Below are 25,264 nucleotides of genomic sequence, written 5' to 3' on the forward strand. Positions count from 1 at the left end.
GGGGATGCTGGGGTACTGGGCGTACCGACTCATCGATGTGTAGTTTTATAATGGACCCTACTCCACAGAAAAGGTCAGGAAAATCCTTACAGTTCACCTCCTTTGACAGGGGCTGCCCTATCAATCCTGCAATGCGTTGGCCCACATCCGAGCCCTGATAGTGCAAATCAATAAGCCGTTGCAGTTTTGTTACTGTGGAGGCAGTGTCCTCTCGTGGGGTTTCTCAATGCATGAAAAGTGGCAGTGCTCAACCACCCCTACTGCACCAATGTGCATTGGAACTTTCCTATGGATGACAGCAGTGTGCTTGCACCCCATTGGAATATTCTTGCCATGGATCTCGATAGGATACGTCAGTCCTGTCTGGAGAAACTGCTGTTCACCCATAATGTGACTATTAGGAAGTAGTGGACCACGCCGCCATGCATGTGGTGACTCTCAGAGACTCCTCTGCATCTTGATCTTCATCCAAATTTTTGAGGTATGGCTTCTGTGGCGTGCCGTATAATCTGGATATGAGTCTTCAGTTCCCTCATACTGGTCAGAAATTCCTTGGTATGAGGTGAATTGCTCTTTATACTGTGCACTGTCATAGTTGGGCATTTCCTCCATGGCTTGTAGAAATCTGTGCTGGTCTTGAGTCCTCCATTGAGGGTTTTGCATAATTTTACTGATGTCCTTCCGACAGCTGTTGTATATGTCTTCTCAGGATAGGAAATGGCTTTTCTTCTCTGCAGACTGTCTGGAAGTGACCCTCCCTACCATAATTGGTGCACTGTTGGTTAATTGCTGGGCAGGCTAAGTGTGCAGGAAGGCAAACCCACACCTGTAACACATTCTGGATTTACTGGCTGGCTGTCTACGCTGTTGGGTGTATGTCTGGCTGCGTATCCTTGGCAGTATTTGAGGTGGCTTGGCAACATTCCTGAAGGTATAAATGTTGCAATAGTTTTGTCTTTCTTCTTTTTTGTTGCAGAGACTCTCTGGATGCGGTCTGTATCTCTACCCTCTCGTATACGCTTGCATGTTCTATGATGTCATCTAGTGGTTAGGGTTGCTTTAGCAATTGTTTTTGGAATGTGGATGAGGTGCAATCTTCTATTATCCAAAGCCTGGTGGCTTCTTTGTCTGACAAATTGGAAAATTGGAAGTGGACCATTTCAGACACAGTCTTGTGACAAATTCATTGATGGTTTCATGAGGACACTGGCAGCACTGATTGAATACATATTGCTCATTGTCTCTGTTCAGCTGTGTGATAAGTTTCTTGTGGAGCACCTCGATAAGCGTGCCATTGGTAGCCCTTTCTTCTTAAGGGATTGTTTTTATCACTGCTTTGACTTCCTTCTCAGACAAATTACTGAAGATGTCTGCAGTTGTGGGTGTGTTGCATTTACCCACAGCTCGGATGAAATCATTGAACTCTTCCACCCATTCCGCTCACTGAGGCCCCACAGTCACGCTGTGACTGTAGCTGGAATGGCCCAGTTTCCTGAGGAATGCAGCTCTGGCTCCTGCAGGTGACAGGCCTTGGGCGCCCTCATCAATCCCTTCCATCTCGACCTTGCCAGCCACCAGGTTGTGTGTGCATTATCCTGGACAGAGCTGGAGTAGGTAAACGTTGTCTGGTATGGCTGACTGTTGTAGCTTGTGTGTGGATGTTGTAGAGGAGGTGCTTAACCCCTGCCCCCCAAACTCGGTGTGGATGGCATGGTGGGCTGATCAGTGGTTCCAGTATTGCAAAAATAAGAATTATAGTGCTTTTGAAGACAAAGAGTGCATAATAGGGCAACATATATTTTCAGGGTCATAAGGACCCAGGAAATGGAGGGTGTCTCAGGTATTACACAAACATAATGAATATGTGAACATGTAGCCTGAAAACTTGATAGAAAATATGTTTTGTACAAAAGTAGATTGGTTTGTTGTTTGGTAGCGAACATCTAGGCTGAACAGGCTCAGATATTTTCTAAGATGTATACCAGAGACAAAATGGCACCTAGGGAAAATGTAATCTGAAAACCGGATAGAAAATAAGTTATGTACAAAAGTAGATTGGTTCACCTATTGGTAGCCGAACAGCTGGGCTGAACATTCTCAGATACTTTCTAAGATGGATGCCAGGGACAAAATGGCGTCTTGGGTGCAGGTATCAAAAGCCCTTACTCATGCAGAATAATGCATATTTCTTTGGCAGAAGTTCACTGTACCTAAGCATGGCTGGGATTGGTCTATTTAGAATTTCTTGGCAGACAATGATTGATAGTAAATCAGATAAGTGTATGGGAAAGCTACCAATTAGACCAAGCAGCTGCATACTTGGCAACAAATGAGATTAGCTCATGGACGCCTTCACTGCATTTAGCCCTCGAGGATCAGATAAGGGCTGCTTCTTGGCAGGCATTTAAGGATTTATAATGAGGCCCAGCTGGATCTCACACTAGTTTATCAGATTATGTGTCAGTGAAATAATGCTTGCCAAGATGAGCTTATGTGGCTTTGTGAGTGACAGTTAAGCCAACCAATCACAGACAAATAGGGGTTTATTTTTGGCATTAGGGACCACTATGACATGTATTGTGAAATTGTATGAAATGTTGCATCATTCTCAAAAGTATATAAAAGGCAAGATGGTTGTAGGAGCTCAGTGTGCTCCCAGTGTATCTTTCTGAACCTGTATTAAAGACTGTGAACCCAACCGGGCGACTGTTTACCTTTGTTCTTGTTCCAGTGCCATTGTCTGCAGATGTCAAAGATGTTGGGGGGCAGAGGGTCCCCCTTTACAATGTCATGGCAAGGCTAGCCAGGAGGAATGTGGAGTCGTGAATGGTGTGGACGTGCAGACGGAAGTGCATTGAGCACCTCAGAATGTGGTGTGAATGGAGGACCTGCACTATGGTGTGTTGCTTCTCTGTCTCCAATGCATGTAGTTGATTATGTTGCCTGAATCTCATATTGTATTTTATTTTTGTTGATGTGCACGCTTTTGAGTGCACACTCTTCACACGTGGCCCAGTGCTGGAACAATTTGTGTGCCCTACACCTTATTTATTTGGTTATATTTGTTTTCTTTCTTTTGTTTCCAGGTGAGCACTCGTGGGTGCAGCACTTCTTGCCTCACACACCGCCGCCAGGACTTCACGCGGCCCGGTGCTGGAATATTGTAGTACACTGTGTTGTTGACGATCTGCTCCTGTCTGCTCTCTATGATGAAGGTTCTCTGCCGCATGAGCACTGGGGAGGCTATAGGAGTCTCTTGGGCTCTGGGAGATGTGTCTCACCTCATCGGGTACAGGACATGTTATTGGATGGCTTCAAGCTTTGCCGGACTCACCGGTTATGGGTTTCCCCTAAGCTGCACCACACAGGCTTTGGACGTGCTGGATTGACACAGGGACCACAGCAAAGTATTGATGAGCAGCAGGGATGCATACCAGATTTCCAGGATGTATCAAAGTGGCACAGGGAGGCTGCACAACAGCACAGGTCCTGTAACTCGTCGCCAGTTGGTGCGGGCAACTGGAATGATGGAAGGTCCACACCGCTAAGGAGGATTTAGGTTATTTTCATATCTTGCTCATGGATCTCCATCCTCTTCCTCCTTCATACACATACTGAACACTTCCTCCTTCTTCCTCCCCTCCATGTGCTCCCCATACCTGTTGCCGGTCCCATCCTAAAGGGGACATCGTCCCACTTACAACATGCCCCAACCCCAGATCCCTCAATGTCTGGAGCAGATATTTGGTACACTCACATGCTGCCATCAGATACCCATGCCAGAACAGTTGATACAATGTAGATGGTAGGGCAGCACCCTGTCAGGGATATGTGCAGCCTCAGTTGGTCACAGTTCACCTGCAAGGGAGTCCAGTCAGAACTCAGCAGGGATATAGATCAAGGCCCAAGCTGCTGGCTTATAAGTCTTCTCTTGTCTAGCACCCTGAGCAGTGGCTTGGATTAGCGACTAGGGCACAACTTGTTCAACTACCCTTCCCTTCTCCTGAGGTGTGCCTTCCAGCAGAGAACCATGGTGCATGGTTAAGGTCAAAGATCCTAACACTGCAAATATGGATGGGAATTTTCTGTACTGGCTGAAAGGGTCTGACTGGGTCCCAGATTTTAAAAAGATAGCCTTGTGAAGTAGGTTTTTTGTTGACACCAATAGACTTATTGACACCAACATTTCTGGCCAATCATAAGATATAGCATTAAGGGCTGTCCTTTTTGTTGCCAGAGGATACTGGGTGTGGTGTTACGATCATAGGACACAACATTGGTGATGGAGGGGCAGACAGTGACCTCACATGGTGGAGCCGGCTCCAGTCTCCCCCTAAACAGCCAACGAGCGTTGGGAACAGCGCTCTAAGCCACCCAGTAGCAGCCTGGCTGAATGGCAGAGCCTGGGAGGCTCCAGAGAAAAAGAAAAAAAAAACAGCTTCAAAACCAACAGGTGAGCCTGCATGTGTTCACTGCCCCAACTAACACCACCAGGACATACCCCTGTCCTAGAAGCTTAGCCTCACTACACAAGACCAACAGAAGAGCATGTAAAGAGGGGTGGAGAAACACCATCCCCACTTAAAAGGGAACAACCCTACAGACATTGTCACTGTCCAGACAGCAGGAAGGCATTTCCCGATGATGGACAGCCCACAGACATGCTCAGCCAGAGGGAGCGCCCCCAAGAGCACAAGGGGTCGGCCACTGAACCAGAAGGGCCCATTGCAGGATTGGATGTAACCCATGGCTCCTTCATGAGACCGTTTGACTCGTACACAATAGGGGCTGCACTAGGCTGGGAACTATGACTGCAGCAGTTTGAGCTCCATGTCAAGGCAAAGAAAATCACAGAGACAGAGGAGTTGCAGATGCTGCTGATGCTCAACTTAGGTATGTTAGCGCTGAGGCTGTTCAATGCCCTACGCAACAGAGGGCAAGCCGATGATTACAAAGCAGTTCAAACCGGAATATACAAACATTTCCAACTGCGCATGGCCCAGCAAAGGCCAGAAACAAAATCAATAATTGTGTCAGCAAATCATTCACAGAATCTCGTCTGCGAAGTTGCTTAGGGCAATCCTATCTTTGATTTTTTACTTTTTATATCTACTACTACTAGACTGAATTCTAGCAATGGGTCAACAAAGAGGACGCACCGACGAACAAGTTGTAGTAATAAGTACAAGGCAGAATAAAGCATTGCAAGCACCAAATCCAGACCTGCAGCAAGGAGAACCACCAACATCCCGCTGCGTCGGCAAGAAAGACGACAAGAGTCATGCAAATGGTGCGGAGGAGCATGGTACAAAGATGAGCCTTGTCCACGATTAGATGCCACCCACCGGAAATGCAAACGACTGAACCACTTTGCAACAGTCTGCCTCAACCCACCCCCTCGCAAAGAAACAGGGCAACCAAGCACCAGCAGCTACAAAAGACGAGACAAAGGCAAAGCGAGAGCTGTGGCAGCCGATCCTCAACACTTCAGTGACAGTGAATAGGAAGAGGCATCTGATGAAAACTCCTCACAAGAAAGGCCAGCAAATCATCCAAATCAACGCAGTCCACATGATCTCACTTATTGAACCAGCCGAGAAATTCTGGAATAAGAAGAGAGCCGCACAGCCAACATGTTTGATTCTAGCTTACAGGATATTCACGAAAGTAGTGATAGACACAGGAGCAACAGTAAATGTAATTCCCCTGGTGAAGTTTGAAGGACTGAGACCGCAAAAGAAAGTACAACTCTTTGCATACAGGTATAAGAAACCACTTCCCATTGTAGGATCATTCCTGTCAGACCTGACCCACAGCAGAACCACCAGTAGGACCCACATATATGTAGTCAATGTGCGAATCGAGACACTCATGAGCTGTAAGACTGCCGAAAAGCTCAAACTGATATAATTTGCATTCAGCATCAATCTGCAAGAAGTCAACAGACTTCTAGAAAAACACACCAGGTTGTTCCAAGGGTTTGGGTGCCTGAAGGGACGAACAGTCAAGCTACGCATTGACCTGGCCATATAACCTAGAGAAGTGAGACATCGTTGTGTCCGATTTCACTTACAGGAAGCTGTAGAAATCAAATTTGAAAAACTGGAAAATATGGGGATCATTGTGAAGACATCTTGCTCCACCCCATGGGTGTCACCCAATGGTGGTGATACAGAAACCCAAGCAGTCGAAGGCAGAACGCATTTGTATAGACATGAGACTACCAAATGTGGCAATAGGGCGACAACGCCATATAACACCAACCATTGACGAATTAAACGTGAATCTGACAAGGGCAATGGTGTTTAGCAAATTATTCCTACGTTGTTGTTTTCACCAGATACGACTAGCCCATGAATCAAGATACATCACAACATTTTCATCCCACCTTGGCCTCCGAAGGTATCGCAGGCAAAAAAAAGTTTGGAATATCCTCGGCTGCCGAGATGTCACAGAACAAGATCCGGAGAGTGCTACACGGCCTAGTCGGCACAACCAATATCAGCAATGATATTTTAGTCTACGGGAAGACTCCACAGGAGCACAACACCCGGCTAGAGGCCGTACTACAACTACTGTAAGAATCCATCCTGACGCTGCACGCTGAGATGTGCAATTTGGGAATAGTGAGCTTGCCTTCTTTGGATATGTATTCAACACCAAAGGGGTGTCACCTGACCGTGCCAAAGTTGGAGATATCAAAGGAGCCAAAGGAGCCAAAGCCACTACATCAGCCTTTGAGGTCAGAAGCTTCATGGACATGGCAATGTACTATGCCAGGTTAATTCCTGATATGGCAGTGGAGGCTGCCCTGCTAAGAGAACTAATCTGAAAAGAGGTGCCATGGGAATGGCGGGAAGAGCAGGAAAAGGCATTCTAGCAGATCAAAGACTCGCTGATAGGAAAAGCATAAATGGCATTTTTCAGCACCAAGCAAAGCACTGAACTATTGGTAGATGCCAGCCCGGTAGGCCCAGGGGCTGTTCTAACTCAAGTAGACCAAGAAGGTACAATATACCCATTGTGTTCACCAGCAGAGTGCTCACCAAAACCGAACACAACTATGCGCAGGAGCAGATAACCTGGTGGACTATTTGTCCCGGCACCCACGGCCAGCCACGCAAAAAGAGCGAGAGCACGCGCAAGATATGATATGATATGGCATTTGTAACGCGCCTATACACAAGTGTTTCAAGAGACTGAAGAACATGTGTGCCATGTGATAGCGTGTGCTTTCCCAAAAGCAATGACCCTACCGGAGATAGTCAAAGCGATTGAGAAAGACTCTTGTTTACACTGAGGGAAGCTCACAATGAGTGAAGCTCACAATACAGTCAGGAGACTGTATTGGGATCAAAACGAGTTAACTATTTTGACCGAAGGCGTCATTCTAAAAGGACACTGCATCATACTACCAGAAGTGCCGGAAGAACGGGCACTCCGACTGGCACATAAAGGACATCAAGGGGTAGAAAAAACCCTAGCATACCTAAAGTCCTGAATCTGGATTCCCAAGATTCAATAGAGGGTCCTGGCCCTAAATGAGTCCTGCATAGCCTGTGAATCCTCACAATGGCAGATGTCCCCAGAACCCATATCCAGCGCACTCAGGAGCCAGAGAAGATGGGAGTCTATCACCGTGGAATTTTGCACAGTGGCAAATGAAGCTATCTATTGGTAGCTGTAGACAAATTTAGCTGGTACCCTGAGGTAGAGCCGTGAAGCCAACTGATGTACCCCTGTCATAACAGCAATGGAGAAAATGTTTGCTGTTCAGGGCCTGGCAAGCAACATCAACATTGATAACGGAACCCCATTTACCAGCGGGAGCTGCAGCAGTTCTTAGAGAACGTCAACATATGTCACCACAAGATCACCCTGTGCTGGCTGCAAGCAAATGGGGATGCAGAGAGGTACATGGGGTCCTTGAAAAAGGTAATACGAATAGCCAATTGCCAACAACAGACGTGGCTTCCAGCAGTATACCGCTTCCTACGGTCCTACCGGCATATCCCACATACTGTCACTCGGATAAGCCCCACAGTGCTAATGTTTGGAGTGCCAATCCAGGTAGAAGTTCCCCTCCACCCGGACTGGGTGGTGCCAGAGGTGGACATTGAGCAAGTGGAGATAACACAGAAGAAGTACAATGAGAAGGAAAATAAGGCCTGCCAATCACAGCATTGAGAGCTCCAGACAGGGAACCATGCTAGTAAATAATCAGTCTCCACCCAAGAAAATGAGGATATCACACGAATCACAACCCTAGACTGTGGTGGAGACAGACCCTGCATGGTGGCCCGAGGACGAGAGGTAGTCCCCCGAAACATATCACACCTCCATAAAGTGCCTCCGCGGATGTGGAAGGAAGGTATGTCAGCAACCCCAGGGAGCGAGGAGCCGTCAGCCCGTCGCAAGGAAATCCCAGAAGGAGAAGAGACAGCCTACATGGACAATGCCCTGACGGAGCACGAAAACACCAGTCCCTGTACCACCCAGGCTGAAGACATGAAATCCCCAGGGCGGGCGAGAGGATCCTGCTATGCGCTGAGAACGGCTGCAACCCTCATCCAGACTGCGAGGGTATGTACTCAAAGGGGTTTACCGCTGAGACGTGGCACCACTTTGACGGACGCATTTGAGACCCTTCCCCATGCTTCACTGAACTGTATAGCTACTACGCTAATTTTTTACAAATGTACGTTTAGGAGGAATGTGGTGTTACGACCTTCTGGACACACGTAACTGGAGTGGGAACTTACAGCCCACGTGATGTAAGGAAGAGGAGGACTGAATCAGATATAAAGTAGGCACACGCACCGAAAACGGGGCAGTGCAATGGACAACCTGACATGAGTGTCCGTGTGTATGTTTGTATAAGGCAGCTAACAGGCCGCTATGCCCTCCCTCCCTGCCCCCCTCATGCTTGCCAGAATGATCGCGGGACGCCAACACTGGGGTTGGTACAGCTGCGTTTGGAGGAATCACTGGGACTTAGCGACATGGGTCCCAATACAACTCTACCCCCACCCACCCCAGCCTGAGGGGCTCGAGTCAGGTGGAGACTTGAGTGTCCCTTTATTTCTAGGCCCGCCCACCTCTCTGAGCTACGTCATCACTCGCCGAAATTTCGCCTAGGCAATACACAAAGACACTAAAACCTTTCCGTTTTACAAGGACATGACATATTCATGGTTTTGTATCACGATAAACGGCCCTTTATTTTTTACAGCCATAAAAAGCAAGCCTCAGCGGTGAGGTCTGCAGGTGCGGTGACTGTACTTGCAACTGAAAGTGATCACATTCCTTATTTTAACAAGTTTCAGATAGGAACAAGCAGGTTTATATCAGTGTATAAAAAAAAGCTTCTGCTTTAAGATCTGCTTTAAGATCCAAAGATTAACATTAAACGCCTGCCAGCAGGGATAGTATTCTAAATGTTATTATAATTGTTGAGCGAGATGAGAATTATTGATGTTTTTGGCTCACTTTTAAAGTGTTGCTAATCTCTCCCTTAGACAAAATAAATTGTGTAGCGTGTTGGTTCTTGCTATGGGGCCTTTAATAATAAATGGCAAGTTTTACATTTGTCATACACCCTGAATGTATCCTCTCTATCTCTTTCTCTCTCTCTCTCTCTCTCTCTCTCTCTCTCTCTCTCTCTCACACACACACACAAACACACACACTACTCAATTACACATAAGTATTTCTTTTACACATAAGGAGTTTAAACATGTATTGTATTTATATATTACCTACACAAGTGTATGGTCTTCCAACTACTGAATATAGGGTTATAGGGTTATGTGAAATTCAATGCAACAGAAATGCTGACTGTACAGTTAAATACAAGCAAGTCAGAAAAAGCATAGAATATCGATTTTTTGGGATAAAAAAAGACAATTTGTCAACCATCCATTCATATCAGTTCTGCAACAGGTGCCTGTTTAAGACAGAGGTCTTGGCTATCTCTCACAGTGTCATGCGGGACTTCTGGAATCTGATGACAATGGACCAGGATCGTTTCATCGAGTTTGGCAGCATGTCCTGGTCCATATGAAACGTGAAGGCCTTTCTACAGGGGACTCCAGAAGCATTCCTCGTTTACAATGTAAGTCCTAGTTGTAATTTGTGTTAACTATTGTCAGCATAAAACCGTCAGCGAGTTTATTTCATAGGTTTTGGTTTAGACAAACAATTATTGCTATTCAAAAAGTTTATTTCTGGCAAAATAATCCCAAAACTATGGATACCATTTTAAAAAATCATTCGTATGCAAATAGAAAAAAAGATAGGATCCAGAACTGCAACTTATTATTCAGTATTTAAATAGCATTAAAAAGCTGGTTTCATTGTTAATTATTTGCAACAAAAAACTCTCCGCTGTTTAGCTCGGATGTTTTGGTTTTAAAAGATATATTATCAGACAACAACACTCTTGAATTCTTTCCGTCTTTACCCCACCCTTTATGGGGCAATTTGTACCGAATTGAATATGGTGAAAGGTGTGACTTTGCAGTGATTCTATAGCAAGATATTTCAGGAGTTAAGCGCTCGCCTCTGACCTTGGGTCTGTGTGGTAGCTTGCATGTTCAAGCTGATCTCTTGGGTGTATGAGTTGTGAGCCTCGGAGGATAGCTCAGGGGTGGCGCTCTCGGCTTGAAAGCAAGACGATGCAGAGCAACACGGGTAGATCCCCGCATCTGCGCTTAGAAACCTCTGGCTATGAAGCCTGTTATAAATAACCAATTACATGTCTTCAGGATGGGGGTGAATGCATACTCCCTGCTCTCCTGTTTAGAGTTTCCTTTTGTACATACCTGGGTCTTGCGTTGTTCCTGCGTGCTGCCCGACTTACCCGAGACCCAGGATCCGATTTATTTTGGATGTTGAAAGTCAAAGCCCCATGATAAAATTAGGGCCACTGAGGAGGTGGTCTTGAGTAGCGGTTCATGCTGCTGCTGAAGACAACCGAGGAGGGAGAGAGGCATCAGAAAAGTCCTCAGGGACAGACAGGGCGTCCTGGACAATCAGCACCAATGGCAGGATTCTTGACTTGCAGAAGGTTTGAGGAAAGGCCACACAGAACATGCAGCCATTTGGTATGCAGCACATCATCACGTCCATGGGAGCCAGGCGTATGCAGGAGTGCGTTGGAGAAATGGTCAAATGAAGTATAAGTAAGGTCTGACAAATGTTTTATTGTTGAATTGATTGAAGCTGTCTCGCCATACATGAGTGAGTTGGATGCATGGTGTAAATCAGTTATGTAGTGGTTGACAGATGTCACGTTGCTTGTTGTGGGCATTCTAGATGGTCTGTTCTGTCTCACACAGGGAGTAGTTAGGGTCTCTTGAATAGGAGACCACTTGAAGTTATTTTGAGTCGAGGCACCTGATGTGCAGGAGTTGTAGCATTGGAAGAATGTGATGTGTAGCAATTTTGATGTTATGCTGTTGCTATGCAGGGGTTGTAGCACTGAAAGTAGTTGATTTTCAGGTTTTTTTGGCTTTTGTAGCATGTGAGGTGTAGGAGTTTATGTCACAAGGAGTAGACACATGTCATGGAGTAGTGAAGCACTCAGTGCATAAGAGGTTTGGCATTCAAGCACCTGATGTGCAGGTGTTTGTGCCACTGGAAGTTGTTTAATGTCAGTGATTATGGAGACGCTGAAGCACCTTATGTGCAGGAGGTTGAGGCACGAGTAGTAGTTACTGTCACGGAGTAGTGAAACACTTGCTGTGTGGGAGCTTGTGACATGAGAATTAGTTTGTTGACATGAAGTATTGCAGTAGTGAGGAGGTGTGTGCATACGAGGAGAGCCGGCTAATACATGTCGTGTTTACTGAATAGTATCAATTGAAGTTCTATTGAAGATCCCACAGGGCAAAGGGAGTAATTAACAAGTGTTTGCGTGTTATAACGCTCTTCTTCCTTGCAGTTGCATTAGTTTAAGTGTGATCTTTGTGTAGTGAGTTACTTTCCTATTCTTTTCATGATTTTATTTGTTCCTTACGAGATATCTATCAGACAGGTTAGTTCGGATTTCTCCATTAACAGCATATAAAATCAATACACGCATTTCAAGTAAAATAAATGGAACCAAACACTGTCCCAACCAACATCCACAAATCTGTGTATTCGAATTTAAATCTTTACAATCCTATACTTGATTTAAGGCCAGATCTATGTAATTAATAACATCAAAAATAAATTGTCTATCTGTTTTGTGATAAAAAAATGGGGTTTTAGCCTTCTCAGCCTCACCCTTCTATATTAGGGAGATGCAGGTAGTGGTTGCAATATGGTCAGTTGGGCTTGTTGTCTCCTATGTCCGTGAGGACTGATATTAGGTGGTTGGAGGCGCAAGAGGATTTAAGTTGGTTCTGTTGGTTGCGCTGCTCTGTTGAGCGAGGTGTGTGCTCAGGTGCCGCAGGCTTGAGGTCCTGGTGTGACAGACCAAGGCAAGAGGAGATACGGTTCATTTTTAGACTGTACGTGATTGTACGTGATGTACAACAGTCTGACCCTCCTTCTTACAAGGAAACTGAGCACAATTAAACTGAGTACAAATCGCATCTATTGTTACATACCTTAAAAGGAGTAAGAATCTGGGATGACGAACGACATAACATACCTAATAAAAAAAAATGAAATACTGCATCTGTCTGCTATTTCCATAATGTCTAGATGGTAGCTTTTCTCCAGTGCTGTCTGGATATCCATCTGGACATTCATCTGGGCTTTGTAGGTGGTCTCTCGTCTTATCTCTTTACCTCCTTCCTTGTTTCTTTCATTGTGTTTACTTCTGCTTTCTCAGCTTGTATGCAGTCTCCACAGGACCTGTGTCTTGTCAGCAATTCCACTTTGTAGAACGGACTCTGATGAATGCTGGCCCTTCTTGGTTACACCTGTCATTCACTCATTATTTTTATGTTTATGTTAATGATGAGTTGTATAGTGCTGGCTTTCGCTATAGGATCAGACGATATGAGTGAATATGGCATGGGAAATTAAAGAGCAACATACAGAAAACATCACTTTCTGACAGTCCTATCGAGAGGTTCAGCAGTTTTGAAAAGATAACAAAATTTAGAAACTTATAATTTCCTGTGACTGCTGAAACATGCAAGAAACTAAGTTAAACACGTTTCTTTCGCATGATACAGCACAATTGAGTTGAGTATTTACACATAAATACACAAATCTTTACTTCACAGAGAACACGATGTTATACATTGTGCCTGTCAGGATTGTGGAAAAATGTTGACTCAGGTTGGCAGTGGACATGGAAATAGTTTGTACTAATAAACGTCCTAACATTCTCCAAAGAAATTAAATGAGCAAGTTTGTAGACCAATGACAATCTTATACATGGTGTTCAGAGGCAGATTTCAGGATCTCATTTAGAGCTTGGTGGTGTGCTGAAAAGGTGGCAGCAAAAGGTGTGCCAAATTCAGACTTTCAAAATGAAACTGTTAAAAATATATTTGTATGTGGCGGAAAATGCATCCACACAAAACCATTACTGCATGCAGTAACTACCACATGCAGTGATGCATGTGTGTGAGAGAATAGCGAGTAGGCAGCTGGGGCATCAAGGACATTGCTAATTCTGGCCAGGGGGCACATGATCTGGTTGACCTTAAAGTAAATAAAACTGGCTTCTCTGTCCTGGTGTAGTGGTGATGTGGGTGGGAGTTGATCAAACAGTAGCGTGCAGAACATTGCATCCTCTTTTAAATGGATGGAGCAAAAGGTGGGTTATACGCCTCTTGCTCCCCCTTATTTCTGCTTCTGCAAGTCATTTCTGGGTCCTTGTGTGTGCTGGGGAGCATCACACAGTGCACAGGAGTGGATGCAGAGAGCCTGGGAGCCAGGAAGGAAGCAGTGGGGTCATCCAGTTCTGCTTCACCTCGGAGGGGGTTCCCAAAAGTGGTACCCCCTCCTTTGGAGTAGCACCAACAGAGGCGCTTGAAGTCTCCCCCCCTCCCTTGGGAACTCCAGATCTGCATTGAGGCATGCATTTGCAGTGATGCATTTCAGACCTCTGGCCAGAGAGTTATAAACTGGACAAAGACTAAAGCAGGCATCAGGTGAAAGGCCTAGATGGCAGCGTTGTCACTAAAGCCATAGAGGAGAAATTCCAATGGTGGCACCCGAACCTCCCTTTAGCAGGTCTGGGAAGTGTACCACTTCAAGTGCTTACAGACCAAACTAGATTCAAAAGCATAACATATAGTGGTCACTAGGGAACATGAGGACCAGATCAAGATGATGAATGATGAATGATGATGAATGAAAACGACTCGCAGTGACAGGTATCGTCACTGATCCTATGTGTGTGGCCGGAGACTCTTCAAACCAGCCCACAACCATGCTCAATTGTTCGCATTTTCTTTCCCCAAGTTCTGATTCTCCAAATGCTCACTTTAATGTGAGACTGCCTTTTGGAGAAAACGATATTCGTTGACCAAACCAAAGGTCTATTCACCCAGGGGCAATGGTGGTCTAACTTTAGGGGGAGGGGCTGAGTAAAGATTAGGAATAAGGTTAGGGACAGGGGAGTGTCTGAGGAAGAAGATTGGTAAGTAGGCAAAGTTTGGGGACGAAAGACGGTTATAGGAGGAACCCTGTAAAATATAAAAAGAAAAAGAAAGCAGCAGGGACAGCTTTGGAAGTGATGGCATGAAGGACTCAACTATTAGGGCATTATTAGTAATGTTATATAGATGTCAGGGATCATGGAACGGACAGACTAAGAAATGTATAGTTAAATGTGGTTTACTTGGGAAACTTGGCAGTGAGCAGCCAACATAAAGAATGGGGTAGGCATAAAAGTGCACCAGAGTTGCCAGAAACATTTTGGGGACAGTACATTTCAAGCTACCTTTCTTCAGCCTTGTGGCACAAGGACTACAAGGTCTTAGCTGGCAAAAGTCTATTTGTGAAACATGCTACCCAGTGTCTGGAACTTGCGTTACGCTGGGTTCCTGGCCTGCCCCCCACTGTACAGAGTTTAGAGTTATGTCTCCCCTTTCTTTCGCCAACTCTTTTGGGGTACGTTTTGTCGTCCGTTCTATTTCTTTGGTTTTTCCACATCTGTTCTGGATTGTTGACCCCAGTAGAGATGTTTGCTCTTCTGAGTCATACCCTTCTCTGTACTACTATAACCTTGAATGCCTACTTCACTCCTTTGATCACTGCTCTCCACCTTCTTTGGCAGCCACTCCCACCCCCATGGTCTCTTGGTCCAGCTCATTGGACTCATTGGTTCTTTCCTAGGTTTCTCAAGCTTCCTTGGTCTTGTGTTAGCCATCCCTCTGGACCCCCACTGGTCCTGTGGGCTATGTGTAGTCTCCTGCTCTCTATCTCAGTGTTCTCAAAATAAACTATTCTCTCCCTTCTTTATTCTCAGAGCCTCATAACAAGTCCGGTGTCAAATTGGCACAATTACCGCCAGGTGCAAATAGCGTTACCACCCGGTCGTGTGGCACAAACCTCACCATATCACAACCTAGAGTGCTCCGATGTTAGCGCTACTGGCACCCAGCAGTAATTGTGCCGGAATAAGGGCTACCGCCAATAAAGCAGAACTAATAATGCCACCTCCGGCAAACTCTATAAGCACCATTGGAAATTGCGTCACCGCCAGAACGAGAAGCACCACAGTGGCCATTTTGAATAACAATCCTTTGAATATTTCCACTTCCTGCAGCCATCCGGTCCTGTATAGCTGCACACATGTCCCAAGAAAGGCTATGAGGCAAGGGGGCTGAACATCACCTCAGAAAGCCTACATTTAGTGAGGGAGAGCTTGTGGTGCTCACAGATGAGGTAGTGGGCCACTGTGTGGAGCTCTATGGAAGCAGGCAATGGAAGACCAGTGACCAGCAGTGGACAACAATCTGGATCACCATTGCCCAGAAGATGACAGCAGTATCCAGTGTACCCTGTGAAGGTGAGGACTGCCGCAAGAGGTGGAACAACCTGAGGGAAAGGGGGCAGGGATTGCTGTCGCAACACTGCCGTGAGTCCCTGGCGACAGTAGGAGGCACTGTCAAGCCACTGGTCCTCACCGTTTGGGAGGAGAAATGTAGCACATTGCTGCACCTCGAGGGGACAGAGCGAGTCGGCAGTGCAGAGGTGGGAGCCAGCAGCCAGGATGCAGGTGGTGAGTGACCGCCCCCAACAAATGCATGCACAAATGGCAACCCAGCATAAGAAGCCACAGTGGACCGGGACACAAGACAGCAGACCCCAAAGCTGGGCATGCCGACAGGGCAGAGTGGCAGGGTGGCACATCACAGCAGCCATGGGGCATGCCACCAAGGGCAACTCTGGGCATCAGAGAAACAGGAAGGGCAGGCAAGTGAACAAAACAAATGCCATGTGCACCACATCCCTACTGGCGCACCCTGTGCCAGTGGGATTGAGGTGTGTGAGTGACCATGACACCGTGCAGCAGACACCCCAGCATGAAGCTGTCCCAGAACGCCAGCCCCATGAGGGCATGGCAGACAGGAAAGTACACCCCCCACACACACACATGTGCCCAACCTGCCGATCACCATGAACCATAGTACAGCCCTACCAGCTGCGCATTATTTCCACATAGAGCCATGACTCTGCCATGCAACAAGCCATCCCCCACCCAAGAATGAACTAAAAGGACACAATGAGGTGTTAATGTATGAAAAAGGTGGGGCAAGTAAGAATAAAAGCAAACATATATGTGTGCTTTTTGGTCCCACATCACCAAGGTCTAGGCATAAATGAACATAGGTGACACTAAGGTATGAATGAAAGGGAGAAAAAGCAGCCATTTAATTGGATTAAAGAAGAGGAAATGTATTAGCAAGTGTTTAAGGGTGTAGGAGTGCTTTAAAGAGAAAATAAAACTGAAGTAGCAATATTTAGATTTTAGGGGGAAGTACAGGAGATAAAATACACTTATTTTTCAAGAAACTCACCCAGTTTTTATATTTTAGATGGACAGGGAGCACTTGCACGATGAGTGATCCAAGCAACCGAACCTACAAGCAGGGAGAAAAGCCCTCATTGTTACAAAAAGCGTATGAGGGGACCCATCCAGATGCCATTTGCTATTTTATTTAAAAGAAAAAAGGAAGAAGAAACAATTCTTTTTATAGACTCCCCATTTCTTGTGTCCCCTAGAACATCAAATGTCCCCTCGACTGACTATTTTATTTGAATCAGAAAATTGTTGGTTCGTGTCCACCGTTGTCGAAAAACAATGTGTCCTAAAAGCATGGCCTATGAACTAAGGATCCCTGAACTTGCTGTAAACCAGCCTAAAGGAAAACATTAAAAAAATAATAATAAATGGATAACTGAAAGGTGGGTGGATTTGTAATAAAAGAAGAAAAAAATATTGAGTGGAAGATGCGCAGATGAAAGGCAACTAAGGTGACGGCCAGGGAATAAACTTTGATAAGCTGGTGAATAAGACGGGGACAAAGGAAGCATCATGGGGTGGAAGAAAAAAGAAAAGAAAAACACATGGAACACAATGTTGTTTCCCATCTATCAAATATGTGGGGGGACAGGGGATTACCAGTTTCTAATCCATATAATATAGTGGGTATTACTTTGGATTTCCAATACATCAAGGCCGGAGTCAGAATGAATTTGCCATATCGGTGCATTATGACTCTGACTTGAGATATGGCTGTAGTCAACTTTCGCTCAATGCATGTTAGATGACCCACTGCTTTAGTTGACCCCTCAAAGATCATTTGTAAGTAAGTATAATTTTAAACAATCTCCAATCTGATATTATTGATATTCCAGGGTCTCAGTTAATGTCCTTGTTTTGTTGTACTATACAAAACTATCTGAGTTTTGGCTGTATTAATTCTAAGTTCATTTTGATTGATATATTTATCAAATGCTGTTAGTAACTTTTGCAGACCATTCGGGGTCTTTGATATTAAGACTAGGTCATCAGCGTACATTAAAGCTTTGATGGCTACTCCATTGATTCTTGGTGAATCCGAGCAGACTAGCTCAAATATGCTCTTGACATCGTGAATGAAATAGTTAAATATGGCCAATGCCAGCAAACATCCTTGCTTAAGTCCACAAGATGTAGATATAGAAGTGGAGAGCAGGCCACCCAGATTAAGTCAAATGCGGATGGATGTGTTAGAATGAAAATTATATATAATATCACACAGTGTTGGTGGGCACAGATCTTGAATAAGTTTGGACATAAGCAAGACTCTGGACACCGAGTCAAACGCTACGTGTAAATCTACAAAGCCAAAAAATATCTGTTGCTATACTGTTGGACATTGGGATTTTAACGCATTTAAACATAGTAGATTTACACCAGTGCCCATGCCCGCCACAAAACTGTATTGCTGAGAGTCATAATAGTTATGTGAGAGCATCCATGTGTTGAAATCTCTCAGCAAAAATTTCACAAAATATTTTCTTGGTATGTCGAGGAGGGCTATAGGTCTGTAGTTCATTGGTAAGGAACGATCACCCTTCTTGAATACTAGGACTATTAAAGAGGTTTGCCACGAAAGAGGTAGAGCCTTGTTGTTTAAGATTTGTTCAAATAGATTATTCAAGATTCTTGCCCATAAATATGGACTGGCCTTTAACATGATGTTGTTTAGACCATCTGGCCCTGCTGCTCTAAAACTACTTGCCTTTTTGAGTAAATCAATAGTGGTATCTATAGAACAATCAAGTAACCAGTTGGACTTTGTTTTCATTGAATATCTATAATTGTCAAATTGTGTGTCCGAATAAAGATCTTTAAAATGTGTGACCCACTGATGTCTCGCACTCCATTAGCTTGCGCATCAATTTGACAATAGATGCTTCGATTATTGAGTAATTGCCAAGTGTCTGCAGAGTTTTTAGAGGCCATGGCACTAGGAAGTTTTTCACTGTCATGTTGAAATAAAATTGCTCTTTGATCTCGCACCCAATTTGTATATCAGCATTTAGCAGATTGCAAGCCAGCTTGTGGCAATGAGTTTGTTGAATTTAACATAGATTTTCATTCTTTGCGATAGGACGCTCTCCTTGCACGCACTTCTGAGTCAAATGTGTGTATGTGCTTGACTGGTTGATTTTTTAAAATCAAAATATTTCCTTTAAATTGATCTAAAATGTGAGTATATTGTTTTGTTGGATTATGAGTTAAATGCCACTCAATTAATATTTAATTGGGCAACAGGGTGGGAACAAGATGGGAATTAACAATGTTACTGACTGGGGATATATACATACACACAAATAATAAAAGAGAGCAATAAATACCACAGCTTCGACAAAGAGGGTACATATGCATTTGATTAGGAGAATAATATATGATTAGAGACACTATTGGTTCTTTAGAAGTGTCTTTCACAATACATCCCATGTTGAGATAGAGCATTGCATTGAATGGGGGAGACTGAAATAGATATGCATAGGGGGAATGTAGAGGAGGTCTATACCACCCCTTTTATGGTAGACAGATAAATCTGGTTATTAAGGCCAATATTTCACTCTTCTGTCAAACAGTGTAGAAATCAGGATTATTGTCTGTTTAGGGTAGCATAGGGTATGAAAGGTATGCTTACATTACGTACAAACTGACATAACATAGACATTTGGTCACACTGTGTTCAGATATGAAGAAGGTTATTCACATTCAGTAGGCAAAGTAGTTCCCTCAAAACAGAAATATGACCGCAGCAGACATTCATCATTTTAAAATGGACTCCACAGTTGCCTCAGAAATAAATAAAGGCTTTAAGTATGATGGGAGTTTAAAGGTTTTTAGCATACACAGGGAAAGTGTTGTGTGCAGAAATTCCAGGTTGACTGAGATCAGCTGAAAAACCAGAGCAGACAATTCAGTATTTAAATAGCAAGAATATGTGCATTTCGGTGGTGTGGTTCATGAAACAGAAATGGCTTATATTCAGAAAAGATAATAGAGAGAGCCAGACAGTCTATGTTCTGCACATCGTGTCCTAAAATAAATCGGGAACAACTGTGTCATCTCAGAAACCTGTTAGTTCAGTGTAAGAATTGCAAAATACATGGTCAAGGAAGTGTTTTTTGTCCAATGGACATGTGCATGGTGGTTTGACCTCTTAGTAGGAGGACCAATTAAAATGTGTTAAAATGTAAGGTCCAGATATGCAATAAAATATTGTGCAATCCTGTATTTGCTATAAATATAGTGTTTAAAATGAAGAGGGTTGAGTTCCTGGATTTTTGACTGACCAACTGTAGCTGGTAAAATGGCGTCCAGCTGACTGAGAATACAACTTGCTGTGTGTACAGATCCCATGTCTGATGAGGCTTTTTTGAAGTAAGACTGGCCTGGGGCCTCTGACATGGACTAATTTATGGGACTTCATTTTACTGCAGATGTCTATTCTATGTCAGGGCATGCAGTGTAACTTGTGCCATGCATTGTTTGTGCTTCACATGAACCCTGTTCCCTTGCAGCATGTGGTGCGTACAGTGTCTGTCAGTGACATGTGTAGCGGACATGGTGGCGGTCATGTGACTGTGTTTTTACACTGTGCATGTGGCATGCTGGGTTCCCATGGACCCTCCCTGGCCATCTGGTGGCAACGGGTGGGCATTGTGGGCTGGCAGCACATAGGTGCAATGCCGTGGCACTAGCAGGCATGTTGTGCTGTGTGGCATTTTGGCCATTTTCTGCATCGCTTTGGTGGGTGCATGTTGCAATTTGGTACCTCTAGTCATGCTGGTGTATTTGGTAGATACTATATGTGTACTACTGCTTCTCCATGATGGTAAGTCAGACATGTGCATGCTCCCTGATCTGTACTGTGACATTTGTTGTACGAGGTGGCCATGTGAGCATTTCGCTTTCACTTGTCATATCAGCCTTTGTGTGGTCATTTGAACCCCACACTCATTCGGGCATGTGACCCACAGCACATGTGTGCTAGCTTTTCTACTCACCCACCATCCATGTCTGTGTTCCTCTGGCCTCTCCATGTATCCTGGCAGTGTGCTGTTCCGTAGGACATGGCGCCATGGGTGGAACCAGGGTAGTGGGCACAGCAGTTGGTGATGATGAGGTTGAGGGTTGAGGTCATCTGCACATTCATGGAGTGGTATTGTTTGCGGTTTCGGTACACTGCCTCGTAGGCCTGGGGAGCCACCAGCGTAAAATGGGTACAGTGCAGGGCAGCAATCACATTTGGCATTTGGGCAATGGCATAGAACTGTGCATTCATGGGATTGACCTGGGCTGTGGTAGTAGGAAGTGTGATGTGACGTTGTCCTTGTCGCAGGAGGGCTTCGAGCACCTGTGTCAGCACTGCACAAAATGTGGGCTGTGCCATGACGTGCATGTTAGGGAGAATTCTCATAACTGGCTAATTTCCCTTACCTATTGAGTCCCTCAGCAGCTTTTCTGCATTTCTAGGATTTATTTTTTTCATCTGTTCAGAGTGTGAGCCTTTTTCCCCACTCTTACATGTGTTTTGCTGTGTGTGTTTTTTTTCCATTAGTGTGATCCTGAGCTCTGGAGCCTCACTTACTCAACGAGCACAATTTGTATGTGTGTTATACAACACCCTCAGTGCAGTAACACAGGATTGTCTTTTAGACTTCCCTCTGACTCCATTTTTCTGGGAGTGACTACTGTCTCCCAGAAACATGTAAAGTTGCCATTAACTGTATGTAGTCTCTTTAAACTACAGACCCAGTACACCCCATCTTACATGGAGTATTGGAAAGGGTTAATTCTTATCCCTTTTTGTCTGTGTCTCTTGGAGCACTGTATCACTCCCTTTACATGGCTGGTGGCAGTGGTAACTACCCTACCTTTTCTACCACAGTTATAGTATATAACCATGGTATTGTTTTAGGCTAATATATTAGCCTCGAACATAAACCTGTTTGACCAAATACATTTTATTTTGGCTCCGGCTGGGTTTAGTCGCCATTTCTTTTTGTTAAAGTCTTTCTCGTGTTCTTCTCTGCATGCCAAACTGGGGATGATTCCTTTGTTTGCTGTCTTTTCGCTAGCTTCTGCACAGAAGCCCTCCTTAAGGCGCATGGAAGTCTGGGTAGGCAGGATGTGAGGGAGGTGTCTTTGGACCCCTGCCATGGGTTCCCTTGGTAACCCAAGTAGCACTCTTGTCTGATTGGCTAAGGGGACTGGCCTTGCCAGGCCAGCCACACTGCTGTGTGATTGACAGCTAGGCTGTATGAATGGGGGAAAACTGCATAAAAAGCAGGTCTCTGGGACTGGAAAGGCAGAGTCGCCACTGGAACGCAAGAACAAACGAGGAGCTGACTGAAGAGGACACCCTTCTACAACTGAACCGCCCGGTGAAGCCCTGCTGCAGGTCCGAATCATCAGAATCCGCCGACAGAGAAGATCCTCCAGGAAACTTCTTCCCTTGAGCTGGTGGGACCAACCAGTTTGCCTAAACTGCAATCCAGGACCCCTTCTCTGATCGAATTCGCTGTACAGAGCTACAGTGGGCCGGATAGCCAGGAAGGTCGAACCCTGCTTGGGTTTTAAGGAGCGCACCTTTATTAGTTGTTTTGCTCTGCTGCTGGATTCTTCCCTGGGTAGTGCAGGACCCTCCAGTCTTCCTACTTCGTGTCAGTCCGACAGTCGCTTCAGGAACCATGAGCCTGCAGGAACTACCAGGAACGTCCGCCTCAGCTACAGCTTCCGCTCTGTTTTAAGGAACTGTGCAAACTCGGTTGCTAGTTTCGTTCAGCCGCGGGGAAAGTGTGTGAAATCTTTTTCCAATCCGAGGGCTTGTCCTTCTCTTCTTTTTAAACTAACTTTTCTACCAACCAACCTCGTCAGAAATCCGTGGCCCGAACTTTACAGCGAACTACCCTAAACGTGTGATCTTGAGCAAAAGACTTTAGTCCTATTGTCTTTGGCCCTAAGCCTTTTCTACCTGATTCTATCACTGTAGTTCCTCTTGTTCTATGGCCCTGAGTACTTACCTGTTGGTGTGGTTCGATTTCTACTTAACCTTGCCTTTCCCTCCCTTTTAAATTGCTGGAGTGTCATTTTTCTCCCACTTCATTTTGTGAGCTTAACTTGTCTGGGATTTAAGGGAGGTGGTGTGGTGTATCGAGAGTGTGATTTTTAAACTGCTTATAATGGTGTAATGTTATACAACTGAAGAGTGAAATAAATGTATATTCTTTTACTTGAAAACCTTGAGTCAGTGTTTACCTGAATCATAGTAATTGCTCTCCTTTGTGTAACTATTTGATACTGCTCACTTACTCTTGAGATAAGTCTGGCTGCTCCGCTACTGCTACACTTTAACAGTGTAGTACAGGCTTGTACCAAAGGTGTATTTGTACTGTCACTTGTAGTCTTAATTGTGTGTGGTGTTCCCAAAGGGTACTGCATATAATTCTGCCTAACAGTTCATCATAGCAACAGAGAGCTCGAAGGTGCCAGTTCCAATGAATTGTCGGAAGGACACTAGTTTCAGCAGTGTGGATCCATCTGTCCAGATGTTGATCCTGCTCCCTATGTCGTCCTGTATTGTGGTGACCACCTCTGTTATGGTCTCCCTGTTGAGGTGATACAGGTTGACCAACTGGATGTCAGTGAGGGTCCAAGGTGAGGGTCTGATCCTGGGGATCGGGGCACGTCTTTCTTGTACTCTCCTCCTCCTGCCACCCACCCATGTACTCCCTGTGCCCCTTCCTGATTGTCCAGACTCTCTACTTCCAAGCTCAGCATGAAATACTGAGATAGTGGGCTTTTATTGTGCTGTGTTCCCGAATTCAAGCCTCTCATTGGTGAAAGGGGATTCAGTGTGTTAGCTCGGATGGGTTGTTGAAATGGCTTGCTGCCCTGCTGTGGGACTTGGGCAGCCCTCTCTGTGTCTGCCAAACCACAGTCCTGACTGCCAGACTTCCTCTGGCTTAAGGGACTTCAGGTGTGCAGGCTTGATATGGGGAACTTTGGATTCATAGTTCTTTGGGCCTGGGTGGGTGTCAAGTGTCTGCTTCACTGCAGCTTCTAGAACCACATCTGCCATCTTGGGGTTTCCAAGCCCCTCTTCCTATTTAGATCACTGGTAAAGGGGCTGACTGAGGATAACATCCACATCTTTGGTGGAACTTGGGGATTCGTAATAACCCCTTTCCTTCCTCTGGTTGTCATACACTTACCATGTCATCAGCGTGAACTCCCTTAGACTTTCATTCCTTATCTGTAGGAGACTGGAGGGTGTGTGTGAGGTCTAGCTGACTGTCTCTCAGATTTCCATACCTAGCTGTGGTCCCTCTTTTTTTATTTTTTATTTGTAACAATTAGTTTGTATTCAAACTTCAATTACAATCAAAATTCCAATGTATCAGTCTATACAGATGATCACAACATGGCAATTTTTTTTTGCTATCAGTACCTTTGATTTCATTCACCGATAACATTGGGTGGAGTGAAGATTTCATCGTTCAAATTATTCTCTAGAAAATAACACACTGCACATGTGAGTGGCACATTGTTGCCAGACAGTACCAAGTGCCACCATTTAACGATATCACCATATGTAGGAGCAAACTTCCCAAGATAACGAGACCTAGAATGCGTTAATGTTTTACATTCCGTAATCAGATGCTTCAATGATTCCGTTGACTTTCCACAAAACCTACAAAGATTATTGGTAATATTTGTATCACGTCTACACAATAGGATCTCTTTTGTTCTATATGCATTTAGCCGAAATCTTAGGAATTGGTTTCTATGTTTTCTTGATGGAAATTTTTGAAGATATTTGGGTAGCTGGTCTATGCTATTTGCTGCAAGTCCCAAATCAATTGAGGATTTCAAGAGATTCCTTTGTTCTAAATTTTGGATTCAATTCCACTGATAGTTTTTTTTTAGCAATTTGTGGCGTTGCTAGAAGTGTTTCCCAATGTATGTCCGCATAGTCAAGTATCAGTTTTAATCTGGTTGCCCATTCCAACAAGATACCATGATATTGGTTTGATATGTCTGATGTTTAGATTTGGTATGCGGGAACCTGATCTTCCAGCGACATCTTCCTTAGCACAGCCAGCGATTTCCATGCAAATATATTATAAATGGATTAAATTCCTAACTCGTGTCTTATGGAGATCATTGAGACACCTGTGGGCAGTTTAAGAATGTGTCTCCAAAATATCCCCTCAAGAGACAACCACAGTTTGTGACTTAAGTTCCAGCCAGCCTTGGCGCCAAATGTGGTCCCTCTTTTCCTTTCAGTTG

The sequence above is a fragment of the Ambystoma mexicanum genome, chromosome 1p (assembly GCF_040938575.1).
Source record: "Ambystoma mexicanum isolate Mex_15411 chromosome 1p, UKY_AmexF1_1, whole genome shotgun sequence".
Lineage (NCBI taxonomy): Eukaryota > Metazoa > Chordata > Amphibia > Caudata > Ambystomatidae > Ambystoma > Ambystoma mexicanum.